The 24065-nt window shown below is 36.4% G+C and overlaps 1 pseudogene across 1 annotated transcript; it reads right to left on the bottom strand.

Annotated features, from left to right (window-relative positions):
- Nucleotides 1–17206: 17206 nt before the first annotated feature.
- LOC145913757 (flavin-containing monooxygenase 5-like) lies at nucleotides 17207–22850 on the bottom strand (annotated as a pseudogene). Its single transcript, XR_014403347.1, has 13 exons — nucleotides 22768–22850; nucleotides 22562–22700; nucleotides 21770–21941; nucleotides 21477–21560; nucleotides 20867–20982; nucleotides 20620–20762; nucleotides 20061–20146; nucleotides 19451–19577; nucleotides 19057–19244; nucleotides 18706–18856; nucleotides 18282–18385; nucleotides 18112–18210; nucleotides 17207–17780 (listed from the first exon to the last, which is right to left on the bottom strand). The product of XR_014403347.1 is annotated as a flavin-containing monooxygenase 5-like (transcript).
- Nucleotides 22851–24065: the final 1215 nt, after the last annotated feature.

The raw sequence follows: 24065 nt of genomic DNA, 5'->3' as shown, positions 1-24065 counted from the left end.
TTTTCTAAGAGAGAAACATCAATTCTACAATTTTCCACAATTAATTCGCTATGTGTTAACGAAAATCTGTCAAGAAGAAAGTTTCTAAAGGGGAAGTTTATGACAATTTTGTTGAACATAACCTGGGTGGGCAAAATCTGTTAGGAAAATCTAAACAGACACCTTTTTAGTTGGAGAACATTCGTTGAGATCGAAATGAAAAACTGGATTATTTGCTGGAGCTTTGCAACTCTCCGGAAGAGAATTAAGGTTGGTGGTCGTTTGATTAGAAATATACAAAATATCTTCTCCGCTTGCTAGAAGTAATTTTAATCCATGAGAACTGACGCTAAAAAAGCAAATAGAATGTTGATACCCATAATAATGTTACAATGTTACACTGTAAGTGTTTACTTTGGCGTAGGGAAAAATTGACAGAAATTTGTACCCGCTTTGTGGCAAATAAATAATTTAATTTTATTTACTTTGTTTTTTTTGCAGCAAATTTTTACATAAATACCAACTTTAGCTTGACGGAGTCGGTGCATTCTATTCCATCAAACAACTTGCAGTCTGCGTAAAGTGGTCTCAATTAGAAAGAGAAAATTTTTTGAAGAGTAGTTTGGCATAACTTTTTATTTTTGCATATCAGTTAAGTCTTTAGTTTATCTACTATTACCTATTCTATGAGCGGGATTAAGATCAAGCAGTTTGTTTAGTTTGTGTGTTTATGTTTGTTGTAGTAACAAGCTTATAATTTTCCGTTTTTCATGGTTTAAAATATTGCGGTAATTTGTTGACAAACAGTGATGTATTAAACCTGAATCGATGTGAATGGTTGGAGAAGGTGATGAACCAGTATAAGTGATTATTTGAACGTTGACTCTTCGGGCTTGAACTGTTGTGACTATTTCGTCAGTTTGACTGGAATTTATTCTGATTCCTGGGTGGGAAGGATCGTCTGATAAAATCTAAAGGAAATTTCATCTTTAAACGGTCGCTATAATACTTCCTAAAGAAAGCAAAACACAAAAGTTTCGTGATTTGGATTACTCTACTTCGCTCTGAAAGACTTTTTACACGAATAATTTTCCCTTAAATAATCATGTTTTCTTTTTTTGTACTAATGTTGTAATTTTTTGCATTCATTATTCTTTGCTGTATTTTTTTTCAAGAAAGTAATTTCATTTTTAGTCCGAATCCAAATACTTTGAAAAGTCATGATACAGCCTGATGTGCGAATTCAAATGCAAGTTTAACATAATCAGGCATTAGAAAATGTTAAAAGCTATTGAGTTTTTAAGTCACAACTTGTGGTAATTTTCATGCGAACTTCGCTTTAAACGACTTGTGCGATGTATTAAATATTTCCTTAAATAGGCAAAGCCTTTCTTTGGTCCACATTATTTTAGAATTCAGCATATGTTGAAAGAGTCGTTGTATTTCTTTTAGTTATTCTTTAATTGCGATGAAAGGACACGTGAAACTTATCGGCAGGTTTAATTTACACTTTATTGTTACTTAGATTGAACTTCGCTGTAACGAAATGGAATTAATTATCTGATAAACATTACATTTGTAACCAATCACATTTTAGTGCGTATGTCTCCTACCCTTTGCGTGCTCCTACATATGGAAACTACTTTGCATCTAAGCCCGTGACTTCAAATCCTCTATATTTGCCTCAACCACTGCCAATGTAATTTTTGTATTCATCATGATTTATTTATTTGCTTGAGAAAGTGAAATTAATTCTTGACCAAATCCATTGAAAAGTCAAAATACTGCCTGCGGTGTTATTTTAAATGCAACATTGACATGATCTGGGAATTTCAATGCTAATTTAGGAGTTTTTATGTCAAAATTCGTTAGAACTATTCATACGAACTTACGAATATGTTGTCCCCGTTAAAAGTTAGTCCTGACGACACGGTAACTGTAAAGTTGCACCTCACTGGACTTGACACCGTGTAATTACAAGCAAGCTTTCCCAACAACTTTCCATTACTTGTCGGCAGAACGAGTGTTGTTGGAAGATCTTCCACGTCCAACTCCAAGTTGCACGAGGCTTCCTCAGTGACTAAACAACACATAGTGACGTTCGTCGTCAATCAGCAGCAATTCTTGGCGTGTTTTCAAATAGGTTTCACAACGCACGGTGGAAAAACCCTGTGCGGTAGCTTTATTAACAGTTAAATTACAAAGTCAGTGTAAACCATGCAAGCTAAGTATACGCCGACAGAGAAAATCTGCTTGAAATATCACTCAACTTGATAAACTAAAACCGCCTAATTGTCGAACAAAAATGTTTGTTTCGTCATAACGAGTGATTTTAGTTCATCAGTAATATGAAATTTACACAGAAATCAGTGGACAGAGTAATTTACCTTTTATAAACGCAAACTCTGGATTGTTAGTAATGCCTCGTAACGTGGGGCAACTCAAATACAAGGAACCGGTATTTGATTTCACAATTCCTGTCGCACTTCCATTACCAACGAAAGTCCCCAGCAAGACTCCGTTTTTGTTGCTTCCTTGGTAAACCTATCACATAATTAAATGAACACAGAAACATATCGAACAAAAAAAAGTTCGCGTGAAGCGAAACATCTTGAGAAACGTTCGACTTGTGACTCGCCAGCAAATTCTTGACCCCTTTAAGAAGAAAATTGAAAAGTAATTATTGCAAATTGGATTTTGTTTCTCTTTGTATTGAATTTCTTTTCCAGTTAAATGCTTTCAATTATTAGTTGAATGTTTGCAATGATTGGTTGAATGTTTGCAATCAGAGTAATAGAGCACGAAAATGATTATTGTTGCAATCGCGGCCTTGTTGGATCAGCCATTTTCCCAACAAATCGGAACGAGATCTGAAAATCAAGCTCCCAGTGAGGTTTGAACTCACGACCCTGGGCTAACCAGGCCCAACGCTCTACCAACTGAGCTACAGGAGCTCGGCGGTTTCACGGGGTATATTGTGGTCAAGTTGCACTGATGCGCAATAGCACAACTTGTCATTCGACCACATATACGTAGAGGATGTCGCACCACCTTAATCACCGTTGACAACGCAAAAGTGTCAATGTTGTCAACAAAAGAAGTAAGACATTTTTACCGAACAAATGTTGTTGCCGAGTGTGCGGTAATACAAATGTATTGCAGCAGTTCCAGAACTTCCAGTACTGTACGCAAATTCAAAACTTTCACATGAGGAGGGGATTCCGTAAGCGGTTCTGGTTCCACTATAAGCCGAAGGTCGACACGTGGACGATCCTCCACCTGAACAAAATACGAAGAACGAAGTCTGTGAATGTTCATAAAATATTATTTCAGTGAAGTTGGGTTAATCCAACGCACACAAATTATGTCAGTGTATTACTCGGTATCTATGTAGTCACCTGGCAAAACTTGAAGGCACATACAGAGTAGAAGGACGATTTGCATCTTGGGGTTTCGCATTTCTTCAACAGAGCCTTTCGTTTTAAAGCAGGAGAAACACAACTTGATGTTTTACAATTAGTTTTGTTTATAGCGGTGACAGGATGGAATTGGCCGATCTGTAAAACTTCCAATTCATGCCGGGACAAAGTGAAGTTTACAAAACAATATAATTTCTGTTCCAAAAAGTGCGACCTATACACATAGCCGACACATTCTAAACCAGAGACTTGTCGGCATTGCAATTGGTGATTATAAAAAATATTTTATGCGCAATCTTATGGTGCAAACAAGCAAAAAAACACACAAATTCGATTTAAATATCTGTTTAATATTTCCTATGAAACAAAATAAATTTCCACGCATTTAGGGATTAAAATATGCGAACATTTTAACTGAACAACTTATGGTTGTGCATTGGACAATTTAAAAACATCTGTGTTTGTTTTTTCTTAAATTTTTATGACCAACCTGTAACCAACCTTCGCCATGCCCCTGCATCACTTACTTTATTGACTCAAATACAAATCTCGCTTTGGTGTAAAAACACCACGTTATGGCGCAAGAGAGCAGTATTCGTTACGTTGTCCTTGGCAACGACGCGTTGATATTTTAGTGCTCTTTTTTACCAAATATCGTGTTCCGAAGGCTAAGGTTATTTTGTTTTAATTTGCAGATTAAACCGAAAAATTGATATTTGTTGTTGAACCACTTCATTGTAGCAACAATTTTGCTTTAAAATAAACAGAACAAACCGATTTAAACTTCCTTTCTGCAAACAAATATCTGCTTTCTGCGCCTAACAATCTACTATCAACCTTCATCCTTGCCAAGAAATGTTAACATGCAGCTCATATCTATGCGAATAACACATAAAGTTTTAGACATTGCTTTTTTGCAAAACAGCTTTTATGCAACCACGACCTGCAGCGTTAAACAGCTTCTGAAGTGAGCTGAAAAACTCAGACACACAGACACTTTATTTGGCGTCACAGCCACAAAAATGCAGAAAAACAAGTTTCAAGTCAGACCGCATTTCCTAGTCATTGCTGGGATTCTTGCAGCTTTTGCAGGACTTAATTTTAACTCAAACTATTTGAAAACGCTAAACACTCATTCCGTGGAAAAACTGTAAGGTTTATTTTAGGGTTTGGACCTTGGCCAAAGGATTAAAAATTATTTCCGTTGTAAAATAGTGGTTGAAGATTTGCTGGGTATCTAAATTTACGCATTTGCATAAGTATTCAGCTGCTGCATTACAAAAAAAAACAGTTTGTTATTTTATCTTAATTAATGAAACCTTTATTGGAGGTGTGACGTCATTACACAAACCAACAACGATGGAAAATTCTTGCTGAGTTTGCAGCAATTCAACCTCGCAAACAAAGACACAAAACCGCCTGAAGAGTAGCCTCAAGCAATTAAGCTTCTACGCAGCCTCGTTTCTAGAATACATCGACACTAACGCAACTTTTCAATGATTTGCAAAATTTGATGTCAATTGTTAAATTGTTTTCGTTCTGTTTCTTGTCGAAAAATTCCTTCCCCGTTTATTGTTCGGAAATTTATGCATAAAGGCAACGGTTTTAAAGCTTGTAATGTTGAAATGTAGAATGTGGAGTTATTAAAAACATATTGTGTGGTTGACGAACACCAAACAACTACAAAACCTGTTTACAGACAAGTTATACTCTATAATCAATAAGTAGTGGCGGCTACAGAGTGGAAAAATAAATCTCACCAAAGAAGGCAAAAACATAGACCATCCAGAGTTAACGTTAATGCTAACAATGATTGCCATACTCTGTGTTTGATTTCCACTGCAGTTAAACATAATCCCAGTACAGTATAGAAGAAAACGTTGCTGCATTTTTTATTTCGTTTTAATAGATTATATGATATGCACGGAAATATTGTGTTATTAATGAATGTTAGTTATGAGTGTAGTAGCATAATTCAGTTTGTTGACAAACAATATTTGCACCTTTATGTCACTTTTCAGAACAAATTAAGCTTTCAGAGGAATTTTGTCAGGGGTTGGCCAACATTTTCCTGCTCGCAAGGACGAAACACACCTGTTTTCCACCAATTATTCCCCTTACTGTATGTGTTGTTGCTGTGCGAATTGAGAAGCATTGTACATAGGCTTCTTGTTTTGTTAACTATTTTATTGATACATTGTCACACAGCAAGTGTTTGGTTTGGCCAAGAGAAAAATTGACTGAAATTTCTGCCCTTCAGTGCAATATTCATTACAAAATTCATTACAAAAATGTGTATTCAAATATCGACAGTGATTGAAAATACAATATTGACTAAGGATTGAAACCGGGGAAGCACCACAAATCAAATTTTTAGGAATATAACGAAATAAAAAGCAGCTGAAACGCGAACCAATACCTACAACGAAATATAGACGTCTGTTGTCAACGGCACCGGTAGAAATATGCAACAAAGCTATGTGGAATATATCGCAGTTCAAACATGCACAGTCAGCCTGCAGCGAGTTTCAGTCGCCGCGCAAGCAAACAGCACGTCATATGCAATACAATCTACACCCGCCTCGCACCGCATATTTCCACCAACCGCAACGCAATGGTCACATTTCGTAGGATTAGTACGGTTTCCGAAGCAGCTTTGTTTGCTACCAAGGCCAAAACACTAACATTTATGAGAGTATTATCACCATCGGGTATTACTTGGTGGCTTTTTAACAAATATTTTTGAACAGTGACATATAATATTGCATAATTGACGAAATTTGGTAAAAGCTGAGATCATTTGGCCCACAGTTGAAAACATGTACAAAAAATGCATGAGCTTGTTTTTAAGCTGCAGCAAAAGCTCCTGCCCCGCCAAATCCATTTCGGGACATTGCCTCGTTGAAACCCTCTTTAATACGGTTCACAATCACATTGATCCAAAAGTCCACAACTGGGTTGACAACGTTCCTTACAAACCAGTTCAATGGCGCATCCCAAAACGTGCTCTTTACCCAATGTAGCCCATCTTTCACTGTGTCTACAGCTGCGGAACTGCACCTGCTAAAAAAACCTTTCACTTTACCACACCAGCTGTGCGGTTCCGGTACAGGACCTTGTGGACATGTCGGGCCCTCATGTGGATCCTCCTGCTGTTCCTCCTGGTCCACAATGCTTAAATTGCAGGAGAGAAATTCCTCATCTTCATCGCTGTCCACTTCGACGTTGTTGGCCTCAATTTTCTGATTCTGATAATTTTGGTAGTATCTCTGACCAAGCCAGCATGCAACGGTTACCAGCTGGGTTCCGGGAACCCCAACTTGTCCAGCAAAGTAGGCGATTCCGCTGACTACCAAAAGATTCTTGGCAAGTGTGGAAATGGTTTCTAATTTCTCTTGGTCTTCAACTGAATTTAAGTTGTCTCCCGTGAGACCAAACCAATCACAAGCGTACTTGACTGCATTTTCCATCACATGTCCGTCGTTTCTATCGTCCACATGTCGACTGGACCGCTCCAAAAAGCGCCTGGCCTGAAAGCAGAACGATCGATTATTTGCTAAATTCCATTATCTTTTACTGCTTCCATTTTACACACAACGAAACTGTTTTCACAAACAAGGCAACAACAATGCAATGCACCAAAGTGAGCATTTTGCTCATTCTTTGCATTGCCATGCATCAAAACTTATGCCAGTGACGAAATTTCAATCGACACTGGAAGGTTTACATGAGTGTAATCGTTGAGTACCAGCTCGCCGTTGTGAAAATAACAGCAACAACGCCAATAAACTGTAGTAGTGCTTTGAAAAACATTGCAAATATTACTACAGTGCAATATCGTCTCCGCGATGTAAGTGTGAACGTCAAAGGTGAAAAGTGTCTTTCTTTTTGTCATATGGCTATCTGGTTCCATGAGAAAAAAACTGACGTAAGTCTGTGACGGATCGTGTTACCATGGTAACCAACTATAATCACTCAAGGACGCGTCTTTTTGAAACCACAAACAACTACATGACACAGTACGACTGGATTAAAATGTACCAATGCATGTTATTTTCGTTTTTGTCAAGGTAGCGACCTTCCACGTAATTTGTTTAGCATTCTACCACTGTGGTATGGGACACCTTTGATCTTTATATAAATAACCAAGGTTGTTTTTGGGGTGAAGCTAAATATTTGTAACAACGTCTTTCGTTCAAGACCAAATCTTAGAGAAACTGATGATTAGCGTTGGTGCAATATCCTGAATGAATTTATAAAAATATCACCATTTTTCATGATATAACGGCAACATCAGTTGCTCCTGAGAAGAATTGCTTAAAAGCGTTTTATTGAATTCCAAAACAAAATAAAGACGATGACAAATAGGAATTCCAACGAGAGTCAAAAATCTGTGTTACGATCTCACTTTTGAAGTAATCACTGACAAAAAATCGCTTGGATAATTACGCGGACAAATATTCAATAAAATTTAAGGCGCCAATCTACCTTTTTTTGTGTAAATTTTCTGTCTTGCGTGCCAAAGCCACGCTCAGCTTTCAGCTCAGATCTCACTTGGTCACCGATTCACTTCTGTTTGATTTTGTGTAACTATACCAAAGTCACAGTAGTCTTACTTGCACAAATAAACACCCTTGTAACCGATTTTTCTTGTTGATTTAAATTTGGGTGAGCAACCAACAGACCACAGCCACATCCGGCCCGTCCAGCAAAATCATCCGGCCGCGACAATTCCTCTTTACAACATAAACACTGAAGGGAGCGGAATTGTTAATGGAAAAATAGCGTTGTTCGTTAGGGCAGAGTTTGCGAGCAGGAATATGTCTTATATGAATCCTCTGTAAGCTCAAGTTGTTTTGTTTGACGACATAAAAATGCAAATATTGATTGTCAATACGCCTGATCTAAATCTTCCATTCATAACTAACAAAAATATCGTGTATGTTACGTAAGCTGTATAAACGAAAAAAGTATGGGATTATAATTAAATGCAGTGGTACTCGATCACACATAGCATGGCAATCATGTTAAGCATTATAATTCTGTTAATGATTTCCTGCTCACCAAGCTAAACTACAATAGAAACCGAAGCTTTCATATGCAATACGCATAATATAACTGCTTCTAACTTCCTCAGTTTAACATAAATCTTGTGTGTAAAAGTTTGTTGCTGCATTTTTTTATTTGTTATTTGAAACTGGCATAGCATATATTATACACAAACAAATACGGTGGGTTCGTTTCTGAGATGAGATTACAACTATTGTCACAAATTACATCGCAAAGGAGTGATTATCAATCCAACCTATTTTTTAACATAAATGCAAAATATGCAAAGTTTGTAAACATTTTACTTCCTAGAATATTCTTTCAAACCAAGAAAAGCAAGCAATTTGTTAGTTGTATGTACAATTAGGTTTAACTCGCAATCATTCAATATAAGCTGTTGTGAACGATTGCTGTGCTGAGGTCCTAAACCTGGAGGCAATCAGTCAGTTACTTTCCACGCACAAGTACTCCCTGGGTAAACCCTCCATTACCAGAACGTGGTTTCAAACGCATTATTATCAACCCCACAACCACAATAAGCAAAAGAACGATGGCTCCAACAGCAATGTAAAGGATTTCCATTTTCTGGAATCCTTTGCTTTCAAATGCTTGCTCCACTCCTACAATAAATTAAGAGCAAGTAGCATTATGATTTTCTGCAGTTCTTCTTTATTCACATCGTTATTGCGTTGAATCAAAGTTATTTGGTTGTTATCTAATATTCAACCAACACTTCAGATGCGCAACAATATTTTCTTAATTCGCCCATTAACGCAACGACAATCTTATCTTTCATTAGCTTAAGTTTCCTCCACATTTACCTATGCACGTTTTCTTGTCCTCGTCAAGGACGTGACCTTCAAAACATGAACATTTTATGATTCCGTTTATGATGTTGCAAGAGTCAGTGCAACCTCCATTTTCCTAAACAAACATTAACTGTAAGCAATATTGTAAGAGCAAGGATCCGGAAATAGTCAATTTGTGTGTCCAAATATTTCTGTTCCCAAAACAAATCGAAAAAGGGGTTCCTTGATGGCTTCATAGTTTTGTATATCAAGATACAATGATAAACTTGCATGAGTCAATTCTACATATTCGGTTTAGTCTCTCCAGTAAAGTTGTCGCACGGATAAAACTCGCCTTTTCACACAGATCCGGAACCGAAACATAGAAAGGTCCAACTGATATGACTTCCTTTAAACCCGGAACCACAGATCGACGTTTGCGTCCACGTGAGCAATCCTGTGGGAAGAAAGCAAAACATGCATTGTTGTTATCTAAGCTAATATTTGTGGTCATGAACAATGCGATAAATAACAGGATATGGATATCTTACCGGTTGTACTAGGTATTTGCACTTGCAGAATTATTAATATATGATTTTCATTGATAAATATATTATCTTACCGGTTGTGCACATACGGTGTTGGTGTTGTCACATAATTGCACGTAGCAGTGAGCGTACAGGGATTGTTGGTTTTCAGACACGTTCATCCAAACAAATGAACGAAACTTGAAGGTGGCGTAAATCGGTTGATAATTTCTCGTCACCACAATCGTGTCTTCAGTTTCAGTTTCGTGCTCAACTTTGCAGCTAAAAAAGCAAAAATTAGCCCAAACAACGTTTTTTGAACGCTTTTTTTTGTAAATTTGTAACCTTCATAGACTATAGATTTACGGCAACAAGTCTGTACAAAAATCCAAAACAAATCAGAAACAAACGAATGTTTGCAAACTAATGAAGAAGGATGGTTTAAATATTTGCTCGGGGTAATCACCTTTCTCTGATGAGTTCATATCTTTTATTTCCTCCAACGTCTCTTGTGATCCAACAACTTTTCAACTAAATTGAAAGATGAAGAAACAGAAACGCTATCAGCCATCGCCCACAAGAAACACTTGAATGATTACTCACCAATAAATCTATTTTTTTGTAGGCCGAAATATCCAGTTTTGCGTAGATATATTCTGGAACACTAACGATCGAATTAGATGTAAGTGGGTTTCGCATTTGCTCGTCACCAAACAACGCAAACCTGACCGTAATGTTGCCAACCGTACTGTGTGAAGCGACAATGTTTTCTTTTCTGTTCAAAAAGTTTTGAGGTTAACTTGAACTCGTGGTTGTAAAAAGTGTTATTTAAAACCCACTCCGTATAGGGTACCCAACGGATCGACGTTGACCGGAAAGGTACCACAAAGTGGAAATTAGTGTGCCCGCTAGTGCAAAAGCTAGCACAGTGCCACTTCAACAGCTGCACTGATGAGAACTTACAGGTCGAAACAGTGCGTGTACACACCCTGTCTGCAGCTTTCCAAAACGCACCCATACTTACGCTAATTTGGTTAAAACAGAACCAGCATCCACTTTAATATTTCTGTTCAATATTTTCGACTCGTTGTAGTCACAAGATATCTCCCAGTAAGGTCGGTAGGACATCCTACTTACTACTTGGCTGTTGTACTTGAAGTTGCGAACTTTGTAAACCAATCTGAACATGTCGCTTGTTTTCTAAGAGAGAAACATCAATTCTACAATTTTCCACAATTAATTCGCTATGTGTTAACGAAAATCTGTCAAGAAGAAAGTTTCTAAAGGGGAAGTTTATGTCAATTTTGTTGAACATAACCTGGGTTGGCAAAATCTGTTAGGAAAATCTAAACAGACACCTTTTTAGTTGGAGAACATTCGTTGAGATCGAAATGAAAAACTGGATTATTTGCTGGAGCTTTGCAACTCTCCGGAAGAGAATTAAGGTTGGTGGTCGTTTGATTAGAAATATACAAAATATCTTCTCCGCTTGCTAGAAGTAATTTTAATCCATGAGAACTGACGCTAAAAAAGCAAATAGAATGTTGATACCCATAATAATGTTACAATGTTACACTGTAAGTGTTTACTTTTTTTGACAGAAATTTGTACCCGTGTTGTGGCAAATAAATAATTTAATTTTATTTACTTTGTTTTTTTTGCAGCAAATTTTTACTTAAATACCAACTTTAGCTTGACGGAGTCGGTGCATTCTATTCCATCAAACAACTTGCAGTCTGCGTAAAGTTCATGGTCTCAATTGGAAAGAGATAATTTTTTGAAGAGTAGTTTGGCATAACTTTTTATTTTTGCATATCAGTTAAGTCTTTAGTTTATCTACTATTACCTATTCTATGAGCGGGATTAAGATCAAGCAGTTTGTTTAGTTTGTGTGTTTATGTTTGTTGTAGTAACAAGCTTATAATTTTCCGTTTTCCATGGTTTAAAATATTGCGGTAATTTGTTGACAAACAGTTGTGTATTAAACCTGAATCGATGTGAATGGTTGGAGAAGGTGATGAGGCGGTCCAAGTAAATATTTGAACGTTGACTCTTCGGGCTTGAACCGTTGTGACTATTTCATCTGTTTGAGTTCGACTTATTCTGATTCCTGGATGGGAAGGATCGTCTGATAAAATCTAAAGGAAATTTCTTCTTTAAAAGGTCGCTATAATACTTCCTAAAGAAAGCAAAACACAAACGTTTCGTGATTTGGATTACTCTACTTCGCTCGAACGACTTTCTACACGAATAATTTTCTCTTAAATAATCATGTTTTCTTTTTTTACACTGTTGTTGTAATTTTTTGCATTTATTATTCTTTGCTGTATTTTTTTTTCAAGAAAGTGATTTCATTTTTGGTCCAAATCCAAATACTGTGAAATGTCAAGATACAACCTGATGTGCGAATTCAAATGCAAGTTTAATATAATCAGGCATTAGGTAATGTTGAAAGCTATTGAGTTTTTAAGTCACAACTTGTGGTAATTTTCATGCGAACTTCGCTCTGAACAACTTCTGTGATGTAATAAATATTTCCTTAAATAGACAAAGCCTCTCTCTGGTCCACATTATTTTACATTTCAGCATATGTTGAAAGAGTCGTTGTATTTATTTTAGTTATTCTTTAATTGCGATGAAAGGACACGTGAAACTTATCGGCAGGTTTAATTTACACTTTATTGTTACTTAGGTTGAACTTCGCTGTAACGAAATGGAATTAATTATCTGATAAACATTACATTTGTAACCAATCACATTCAAGTGCGTATGTCTCCTACCCTTTGCGTGCTCCTACATACGGAACAGCTTTGTATCTAAGCCCGTGACTTGAAATCCTCTATATTTGCCTCGTCAACTGTCATTGCAATTTTTGTATTCATTATTTTTTTATTTATTTGCTTGAGAAAGTGAAATTGATTCTAGACTAAATCCAAATACATTAAAAAGTCAAAATACTGCCTGCGGTGTGATTTTAAATGCAACATTGACATGATCTGGCAATTTCAATGCTAATTTAGGAGTTTTTATATCAAAATTCGTTGGAACTATTCATACGAACTTACGAATATGTTGTTTACTGCGTTAGTCGTTAGTCCTGACGACACAGTAACTGTAAAGTTGCACCTCACTGGACTTGACACCGTGTAATTACAAGCAAGGTTTCCCAATAACTTTCCATTACTTGTCGGGAGAACGAGAGTTGTTGGAAGATCTTCCACGTTCAACTTCATGTTGCACGAGGCTTCCTCGGTGACTAAACAACATATAGTGACGTTCGTCGTCATACAGCAGCAATTCTTGGCGTGTTTTCAAATAGGTTTCACAATGCACGGTGGAAAATCCCTGTGCGGTAGCTTTATTAACAGTTAAATTACAAAGTCAGTGTAAACCATACAAGCTAAGTTAAGGCGACAGAGAAAATCTGCTTGAAATATCACTCAACTTGATAAACTAAAATCGCCTAATTGTCAAACAAAAATGTTTGTTTCGTCATAACGAGTGATTTTAGTTCATCAGTAATATGAAATTTACACAGAAATCAGTGGACAGAGTAATTTACCTTTTATAAACGCAAAGCTTGGATAGTTAGTAATGCCTCGTAACGTGGGGCAACTCAAATACAAGGAACCGGTATTTGATTTCACAATTCCTGTCGCACTTCCATTGCCAACGAAAGTCCCCAGCAAGACTCCGTTTTTGTTGCTTCCTTGGTAAACCTATCACATAATTAAATGAACACAGAAACATATCGAAAGTAAATAAAGTTCGCGTGAAGCGAAACATCTTGAGAAACGTTCGACTTGTGACTCGCCAGCAAATTCTTGATCCCTTTAAGAAGAAAATTGAAAAGTAATTATTGCAAATTGGATTTTGTTTCTTTTTGTATTGAATTTCTTTTCCAGTTAAATGCTTTCAATGATTAGTTGAATGTTTGCAATCAGAGTAATAGAGCACGAAAATCATTATTGTTACAAAAGAATCAAAAGCTTCACTGGCATCGCGGCCTTGCTGGATCAGCCATTTTCCCAACAAATCCGAGCGAGATCTGAAAATCAAGCTCCCGGTGATGTTTGAATTCGCGACCCTGGGCTAACCAGGCCCAACGCTCTACCAACTGAGCTTCAGGAGCTCAGTGGTTTCACGGGATATATTGAGGTCAATATACACTGGTGCGCAAGCGCACAACTTGCCATGCGACCTCCACATATACGTAGAGGATGTCGCACCACCGTAATCAGTGTTGACAACGCAAAAGTGTCAATGTTGTCAACAAAAGAAGTAAGACATTTTTACCGAACAAATGTTGTTGCCGAGTGTGTAGCCATACAAGTGTATTGCAGCAGTTCCAGCACTTCCAGTACTGTACGCCAATTCATAACTTTCACATGAGGAGGGGATATAGACATAGCTTCTGGTTCCACTATGAGCCGAAGGTCGACACGTGGACGATCCTCCACCTGAACAAAATACGACGAACGAAGTCTGTGAATGTTCATAAAATATTATTTCAGTGAAGTTGGGTTCATCCACCCAACACAAATTATGTCAGTGCATTACTCGGTATCTATGCAGTCACCTGGCAAAACTTGAAGCCACATACAAAGTAGAAGGACGATTTGCATCTTGGGGTTTCGAACTTCTTCAAAAGAGCCTTTCGTGAAAAGCAGGAGAAACACAACTTGGTGTTTTACAATTAATTTTATTTAAAGCGGTGACAGGATGGAATTGGCCGATCTGTAAAACTTTCAATTCATGCCGGGACAAAGTGAAGTTTAACAAAACAATAAAATTTCTGTTTCAAAAAGTGCGACCTATACACATAGCCGACACATTCTAAACCAGAGACTTGTCGGCATTGCAATTGGTGATTATAAAAAAATATTTTATGCGCAATCTTATGGTGCAAACAAGCAAAAAACGAACAAATCCGATTTAAATATCTGTTTAATATTTTCTATGAAATAAAATATATTTCCACGCATTTAGGGATTAAAATATGCGAACATTTTAACTGAACAACTTATGGTTGTGCATTGGCCAATTCAAAACATCTGTGTTTGTTTTTTCTTAAATTTTTATGACCAACCTGTAACCAACCTTCGCCATGCCCCTGCATCACTTACTTTATTGTCTCAAATACAAATCTCGCTTTGGTGTAGAAACACCACGTTATGGCGCAAGAGAGCAGTATTCTTTAAGTTGTCCTTGGCAACGACGCGTTGATATTTTAGTGCTCTTTTTTACCAAATATCGTGTTCCGAAGGCTAAGGTTATTTTGTTTTAATTTGCAAATCAAACCGAAAAATTGATCTATGTTGTTGAACCACTTCATTGTAGCAATAATTTTGCTTTAAAATAAACAGAACAAACCGATTTAAACTTCCTTTCTGCAAACATATCTGCTTTCTGCGCCTCACAATCTACTATCAACCTTCATCCTTCATCCTTGCCAAGAAATGTTAACATGCAGCTCATATCTATGCGAATAACACATAAACTTTTAGACATTGCTTTTGTGCAAAACAGCTTTTATGCAACCACGACCTGCAGCTTCAAATAGCTTCTGAAGTGAGCTGAAAAACTCAGACACACAGAACTTTATTTGGCGTCATAGCCACAAAAATGTAGAAAAACAAGTTTCAAGTCAGACCGCATTTCTTAGTCATTGCTAGGCTTCTTGCAGCTTTTGCAGGACTTAATTTTAACTTAAACTGTTTGAAAACGCTAAATACTCATTCCATGGAAAAACTGTGAGGTTTATTTTAGGGTTTGGACCTTGGCCAAAGGATTAAAAATTATTTCCGTTATAAAATAGTGGTTGAAGATTTGCTGGGTATCTAAATTTACGCATTTGCGTAAGTATTCAGCTGAATTTCAAAAAAACAGTTTGTTATTTTTTGTTAATTAATGAAACCTTTTTATTGGTGGTGTGACGTCATTACACAGACCAACAACGATGGGAAATTCTTGCTGAGTTTGCAGCAATTCAACCTCGTAAACACAGACACAAAATCGCCTGAAGCGTAGCCTCAAGCAATTAAGCTTTTACGCAGCCTCGTTTCTAGAATACATCGACGCTAACGCAACTTTTCAATGATTTGCAAAATTTGATGTCAACTTTTACATTGTTTTCGTTCTGTTTCTTGTCGAAAAATTCCTTCCCCGTTTATTGTTCGGAAATTTATGCATAAAGGCAACGGTTTTAAAGCTTCTAATGTTGAAATGTAGAGTGTGGAATTATTAAAAACATATTGTGTGGTTGACGAACACCAAACAACTACAAAACCTCTTTACAGACAAGTTATACTCCATAATCAATAAATAGTGGCGGCTACAGAGTGGAAACATAAATCTCACCAAAGAAGGCTAAATCATAGACCATGCAGAGTTAACGTTAATGCTAACAATGATTGCCATACTCCTTGTTTGATTTCCACTGCAGTTAAATATAATCCCAGTACAGTATGGATGAATACGTTGCTGCAGTTTTTATTTCGTTTTAATGACTTATATAATATGCACGGAAAAATTTGTTATTAATGAATGTTAGTTATGAGTGTAGTAGCATAATTCAGTTTGTTGACAAACAATATTTGCACCTTTATGTCACTTTTCAGAACAAATTAAGCTTTCAGAGGAAATTTTGTCAGGGGTTGGCCGACATTTTCCTGCTCGGAAAGTCTTAACGAAACACACCCTTTTTCCACCAATTATTCCCCTTACTGTATGTGTTGTTGCTGTGCGAATTGAGAAGCATTGTACATAGGCTTCTTGTTTTGTTAACTATTTTATTGATACATTGTCACACTGCAAGTGTTCAGTTTGGCAAAGAGAGAAATTGACTGAAATTTCTACCCTTCAGCGCAATATTCAATACCAAATTCAATACAAAAAAATGTGTATTCAAATATCGACAGTGATTGAAAATGCAGTATTGACAAGGATTGAAATCGGGAAAGCACCACAAATCAAATTTTTAGGAAAATTACGAAATAAAAAGCAGCTGAAACGCGAACCAATACCTACAACGAAATATAGACGTTGTCAACGGCACCGGTAGAAATATGCAACAAAGCTATGTGGAATATATCGCAGTTCAAACATGCACAGTCAGCCTGCAGCGAGTTTCAGTCGCCGCGCAAGCAACCAGCACGTCATATGCAATACAATCTACACCCGCCTCGCACCGCATATTTCCACCAACCGCAACGCAATGGTCACATTTCGTAGGATTAGTACGGTTTCCGAAGCAGCTTTGTTTGCTACCAAGGCCAAAACACTAACATTTATGAGAGTATTATCACCATCGGGTATTACTTGGCACAAATACGAGTACGGAAAAAAATTGCCCCAAACAACTAGCTATATGTAAAGAATGCAAGATGTAAGCTTTCCCCGTCCAAAAATTGAAGTGTTACAAACGTTTTAACCTACACTGAAATGCAACTTGGCACACTACCAAATTTAATTTTAAAACAAAAACATAAAATTTCTGTTCAAACAATAAAATAATTAAACACGCATTTTTAATTGCATATCGACTAACATTGCATAGGTTCTAGATAAGAAAAAATTAAAATAAGTTCATGAAACACTAGAGTACATTATGCTTGCACATAACAATAAAGAGACATTCGATAAAAATGCATTCACTTGTAGATGTTACAGCTCAAAAAAATACAAAAAAGCTTCATTATTTATGCAGACATCACAGAATCTCCATTTAGAGTCTTGCATACGAAGTTCGCAAAGAATATTTTAAATAAATTAAAAAGCATTGGCATTAAACAAAGGGACAATATACCTCTTCAAATTAAAACATACACAATCAAAGCCACTACCAAAATTAACACAATTTGCACTAGTTTGCCAGGCTTTCTGGTAGCAACACTAGGTCTTGTTTTAAGTGGATGAAGAACCCTTTCCTGCTGTGTCATAATCATTTTTCGAGCCTGGGACCATTTTCCTGGGCCTTCCAGTCTAAATTGGTATGGTGTACATGGCCCAAATATCACCTGTAGAAATTACAACAAATATTAGTACACATAGAATAAAATTTTTATGTGAATACTGAATGACTTGAAAACCCAGACATTAAACAGTCTAGCACTATATGGTATTGTTAATGTCACAATTCTAAACCATCAACAACCGAGAAGAATCAGAAATGTAACAATACGCACTATAGCTGTTGCTGTTAACCAGTGTCACTTAAACATCAAGTGAAAAAAAAAGGACTGCTCAAAAATTACTGATGTTATACCCAATGTTGCAACTGTAGAGTTTTGGAATCCATTGCTCTATTAAAAGCAAGAAGTTCTTCAATTTTATTTCTTTTTCATTTACCTTGAGAGCGAGTGTTGGATCAGTGAACGCCAACCTCAAAAGATTTGGTTTGACACCAATTTCCACAGCTAAGTCATCCATGTATTTTACATAATCCACCTGAAAAACATTACTAATTTTTTGAACAATTGTCCACACTGTGCACTTAAATTAAAAACGCGTTGTAATACTTGGACAGTATGCCGTTGTGTTGAATAATATCTCTTTTTCATAGCTTCTGCAGTTCTAATTAAGTGAGCATTCATTTCTGCCTTGGTTGGAAGTTTTGCAAGTCCTGCAATGTAACTGATAACAGGTTTACAAATGACTGGCATACATAAATCACAACTGATAAAATGCTCTTGAAACAAATTTGCGGGAGTCATCAATCGAGGTGAATTTGTTTTGCAGGGGGAATTTTGTTTAAAATGCAATTGCACAAATTCATTACTTGGAGTTAAAAAGTTCACAAACTAAATTTCCAAAGGGGTGATTTTGGCTTTAAAGATTGATTAAAAGGGGTGCATGAAATTAAGAACCACTGTATTAGGGGATTCAAGAGCAGTTGATTACAAACTGTATGCAAAACTACATTGCCTTTAATATCAAGTATACCTTTGAACACTCTTGTAATCCATCGGCACTGAAGTTCTGATATGGGATTGATGGCACCCATGGGCTGGATACCACCAATAATTGCGAGAGTACCCTTTTCTACATTTGGAGGCCACATAAACTTGTACAAAGGAGCCTGGTTCTTCTTAACCTACAATACATGATATCCTAAGCTTACAAATTAATTTTACGTACAGTCTCCACACAACTAATTTCTATTAATCGACTTACATGCATTGACGGCAAACAGTTTCAACAAGAAGCAGATTGCAATAGTTGGTAAATGTACCTTTATACATACATGCCTAATTTATTTGTCGATGATTAAATTTTAAGGTTATTTAGACTTACATTAACAATAGACTCATCAAGAAATGGATAGGAAAAGTTGTAACCAGTGGCGAAAATCACATAATCTATTTCCTGGAATTCACCGTCCTCAAAATAAACTCCATTTTCAGTGAAGTTTCGAAAATTCCTTTGATGATTAAAGTTCCACTTAAAATTCGATTTGGGATGTCGTCATTGACCATGGGGTGCTTTTAAACAAAAAACATTGTACTTTTTGTCATTTTGGCAATCATTCTTTAAAAATATTACTTTGAATGATAAATACGTTTTCATTTTTGTAAAATGTTTAGACAAAACAATTTCAGCACAAAATTTTACTTTTACACACTAGATAGGTTCTATTTTGTTCACAAAAACTACATCTGTACTAAAGTGGACAATAAAAATATTTTACCTGACCAAACACTCTGTGTTTTGGTCGAAGTCCATATAACTCATGATCAAACCTTTTGTTAAGCAACCATTCACCAACACCATTTGTGACAGATGCTGGTAATTTGTCCAACATGAATTGGGTCAACCTAATGCAAATTACAAGTAGAAAATTAGGCATTTTGGCTGGTTGTTTGACTGGCAAGATCGTCTACAATAGTTACACCAAGATGTACTAATAGGTCGAAACAGTGGCCATCTTTCTGCAGCTAACATAATTAAAATTTCCAGAAAAAGTGTTACAGTAGACACAAAATCACAATACAATGCTCTATAATGCAAGCATAACAAAATCTTGAGGAAGAGCTCTGACCTATTGTGAATAAGCAGTCCTTATACATTAAAAATTTGGATGGCAAAACAAACTTTATTTTAGTGAGAAAACACGTATAATTTTGGAGCCCACACAAGCATTAACATTCCTAGTTTGGATGCCATTCCACAAAAGTGCATGCATACATTATGTTAACAAGTCAGTTCACTCGGAGAATGTCCTACAATATAACAATCCATCTGTCGGTAATAATAATCTCCCACAATTAACAAGCCAAATTAACTTGTATCGTACTGACCTGTTAACTTTCACAATGTCAAGTGGAAGGCCATTGTCATTCACTCTGTTTAGAACCCACGAACCACTGCGAGTACTTAAATATACCTAGAAAACAAAAATCTGAATGTTAAACTTTAATATTTCCTCTGTTGATTTAAGAAAACTGATGATTTTTGGCTATGGGCAAAATATATATATTCTTACAACTAGGTGTCATGGGCGATATTGCAACGACCTAGGTTAATCCTCACTTGTTAGGATAAAATAATCATTGTGCAAGATGCATACAGATGACCACTGTTTCAACCAAAAAGGTCTCACCAGTACAACTGGTGTGACTTTTAGGCGACTTTGCTGACCAAACGGCCAAGCAAAGACTTCCACTTTGTGGTGACTATACAATCACCGGCATCCGTTGGGCACCAAACTAGGTGCAACTTTACGGAGAAAACAAGGTGGAAACACTATGGCCAAGTAAAGCTCAACCAATAGTGCCGTCAGGCCCTAAAGATTTGCATATCTTAAAATAATCATGCTTGAAAGTAAAACTATGCCCTAACATACAGATTTCTGCATACCTGGTTTGCTACTCTGCTCAGTTCAACAGAGATGTCTCCACCAGAATTTCCGATTCCAACCACTAAAACACGTTTTTTTTCAAACCCATCATGATTTCTATAATCATGGCTGTGGATGTATCCACCTTTAAATTTCTTGAAATCTGTTGAAAAGAAATTCATTTTTTTCACAACAAAAATGTGTACTATTAGTTTTATTTCTTGTTTTGTTGTGGTCGACATTAAATATTCCAAGACCATTAACTACCTTGAAAAGATTCCAAAGGAAAGTATGGCAGAGCATGATGTCCAACAGCAACAATAACACCATCAAATGTAGATTCAGACTCATGGTCAGTTTCTATATTTTTATGCTTAACACACCTGCAAAATAGCAGAACATTATTGTCATCAAGATGATGTCATCAAGTCAGTTATGAACAGTGCAATACAAACCAGAGTTGTTATATGTCTATATAAAGGTTATCATGCCTGAGTCAGGCAGCCTGACTTAACATTGCACACACACAAAATTAAGGAGCATCTTAGCTAATACGTGGCATGACATTCAAACAATGTTTTGCAACATATGTCTGAAACAACAACATATTTTTGCATTGTGATACAAGAACAATATACAAGGAAATGAAATGGCATGGGCACCGATAAAACCATAAAGGTTATCAAGTCAGGCGCTCATTACTAAACATCACTGTTGAAAACAACAACATATTTTTGCATTATGGTATATACAATTTTTTCATTAAACATTTACTGTTTTTGTTGATGACAAAAATCATGTATGAAGATGCAAAAGAGCCATAAAATCATGCAAATTCAAGTACATGGCTCGTCTCACCCATAGAAAACCAACTCACCATTTTCCAGTGGTTTCATAATCCTTTGCAAATTTGCAAGACAGGACTTTAGTTTGAAGTTGAATGTATTTTTCAAGACTAAACCTAAATTTTTTCATGTGTGTAATTGAAATGTTATTACAGAATACGAAAACATTACTGGCGTTGTGAAGTATTGGTACAATTCAGTTTGATATATCCTAGAAATTAAATCAATTTGTCTATGAAATTTGTCATCATATAAAAATATTTTTGAAAACATGGAAAATTTAACTTGAACGATTTTTTTTTACATTTCAAAAAGCTTTACTTACTCTTTTGCATACATTTGGAAGTATTCAATAATTTTAGTATTATGCATGAAGTTGGGAAAGTGTTTGGGAATCGGAAAGTCTGAAAAACACATCATCTCCTTGCTGGTGTTGATTATTGTTGATCTGTACACACATGCTCGATTTGTTTTTTCCTCAACATATTTCCATAAACCTGTGAAGAAAATAATGTGCTTCTATTACATTTACAATTATTGCAATATCTGTGATAATGTGGTTTCCTAGCATCCCAACCTAGCTGAATCGGCAACTTTTTCTAAGATAATGTATATTCCAGTCCACAAACGTGTGGTGCAAAAAGGAAAGAGACATGGTGTACAAATAGATTATTTTTATTTTTCTCCGTATTCTGTTGGCCAGTGTGCATTGACCAGTCTCGAATATAATCCAGTAAAAGTTATCTGATATTGCTTAGTAGCTGTAGAGGAATGTAGCCCTCGGTTAGGCATTGTTTTATTATCTGCGACAGCAAATTACTTTGGTTCGCATATATAATAATGCAACAAGCCTTGAATTGAAGTCAGCAGATTTTATTGTAAATGTAAGCATCGTCAGTTTCTGCAAAAATTACGTAGTAGTAGTAAAAAAAGCAATAAAATACGTGTACACAAAAAAATACCCTTGTGACTGAGAGTCTTTTCTTAGATTAAAAATCTGCTTGTTCAGGATTATACTGATAGCAATCTTTCAGCCCAGCACAAGAGAATTTAATAGGCTATATATAATAAGGTTGGCTAATTTTTAAATCACGTTGTTGTTTTTCATCATGTTTACCTCCAATATCGTTGGACATTTCAAAACATACTGGTTCCAAATCTTCGTCCAGACAGCATTTGATTGCTGTCAGTCCGCTTGCACCACCACCAATGATACAAATTCGTTTTGACATTCTTCAATTCATATCAAGCACATTCTGCGAAGAAAACCCAAAAACTATTACAAGATCGTTGCCACACCAAATCCAGATGCATTACAACCACCTCAAAGGAAAACATGCCAAGGTAACCTTTGTGGTTTAAAACTGCAAAGTGTTGTTGCATTGCATGTTCGTTGATTTGTAAACATTGCTACTATTTGCCAATCACGTGAACCACTCATGCGTGAAGGTTGTGCCTTCAACATAGAAATCCAATAACGATTCTGTCAAAACGAAAGCAGCAGTTCTCCAACTTTTGGTGCTGATCAATCCACTTTGATGACGTCAGAGTAGTCGTGGACCCTTTGTTTTTCGGAAAATTTTGAACCTCCTCAGATTTAAGTCTAGGATGCACGTCACAAAATTATGAGAAGTTTTTCCGTACTTGGGACATCGTTATGATTCAAACAATTGCAATTTTGAGTTCAAAAATGCTGCCTTACTAACTCGAAATTTCAATTGACACTGGAAGGTCTACATGAGTGTAATCGTTGAGTACCAGCTCGCCGTTGTGAATATAACAGCAACAACGACAATAAACTGTAGTAGTGCTTTGAAAAACATTGCAAATATTACTACAGTGCTATATCGTCTCCGCGATGTAAGTGCGAATGTCAAAAGTGAAAAGTGTCTTTCTTTTTGCCATATGGCTATCTGGCTCCATGAGAAAAAACTGACGTAAGTCTGTGAGGGATCGTGTTACCGTGGTAACCAACTATAATCACTCAAGGACGCGTCTTTTTGAAACCACAAACAACTACATGACACAGTACGACTGGATTTAAATGTGCAGCATAATTACAAATGCATGTTTTTTTTTAGATTTTGTCAAGGTAGCGACCTTCCACGTAATTTGTTTAGCATTCTACCACTGTGGTATGGGACACCTTTGATCTTTATATAAATAACCAAGGTTGTTTTTGGGGTGAAGCTAAATTTTTGCAACAACGTCTTTTGTTCAAGACCAAACCTTAGAGAAACTGATGATTAGCGTTGGTACGATATCCTGAATGAATTTATAAAAATATCACCATTTTTCCTGATAAAACGGCAACATCAGTTGCTCCTGAGAAGAATTGCTTGAAAACATTTATTGAACTCCAAAACAAAATAAAGACGATGACAAATAGGAATTCCAGCGAGAGTCAAAAACCTGTGTTACGGTCTCACTACTGAAGTAACCACTGACAAAACATCACTTGGATAATTATGAGGGCAAATATTCAATAAAATTTAAGGCGCCAATCTACCTCTTTTTGTGTAAATTTTCTGTCTTGCGTGCCCAAGCCACGCTCAGCTTTCAGCTCAGATCTCACTTGTCACCGATTCACTTCTGTTTGATTTTGTGTAACTATACCAAAG

This window comes from Ascidia mentula, chromosome 9 (assembly GCF_947561715.1).
Source record: "Ascidia mentula chromosome 9, kaAscMent1.1, whole genome shotgun sequence".
NCBI lineage: Eukaryota > Metazoa > Chordata > Ascidiacea > Phlebobranchia > Ascidiidae > Ascidia > Ascidia mentula.
The sequence above is the reverse complement of the archived record's forward strand: the minus strand, read 5'-3'. Positions and strand labels throughout refer to the sequence as shown.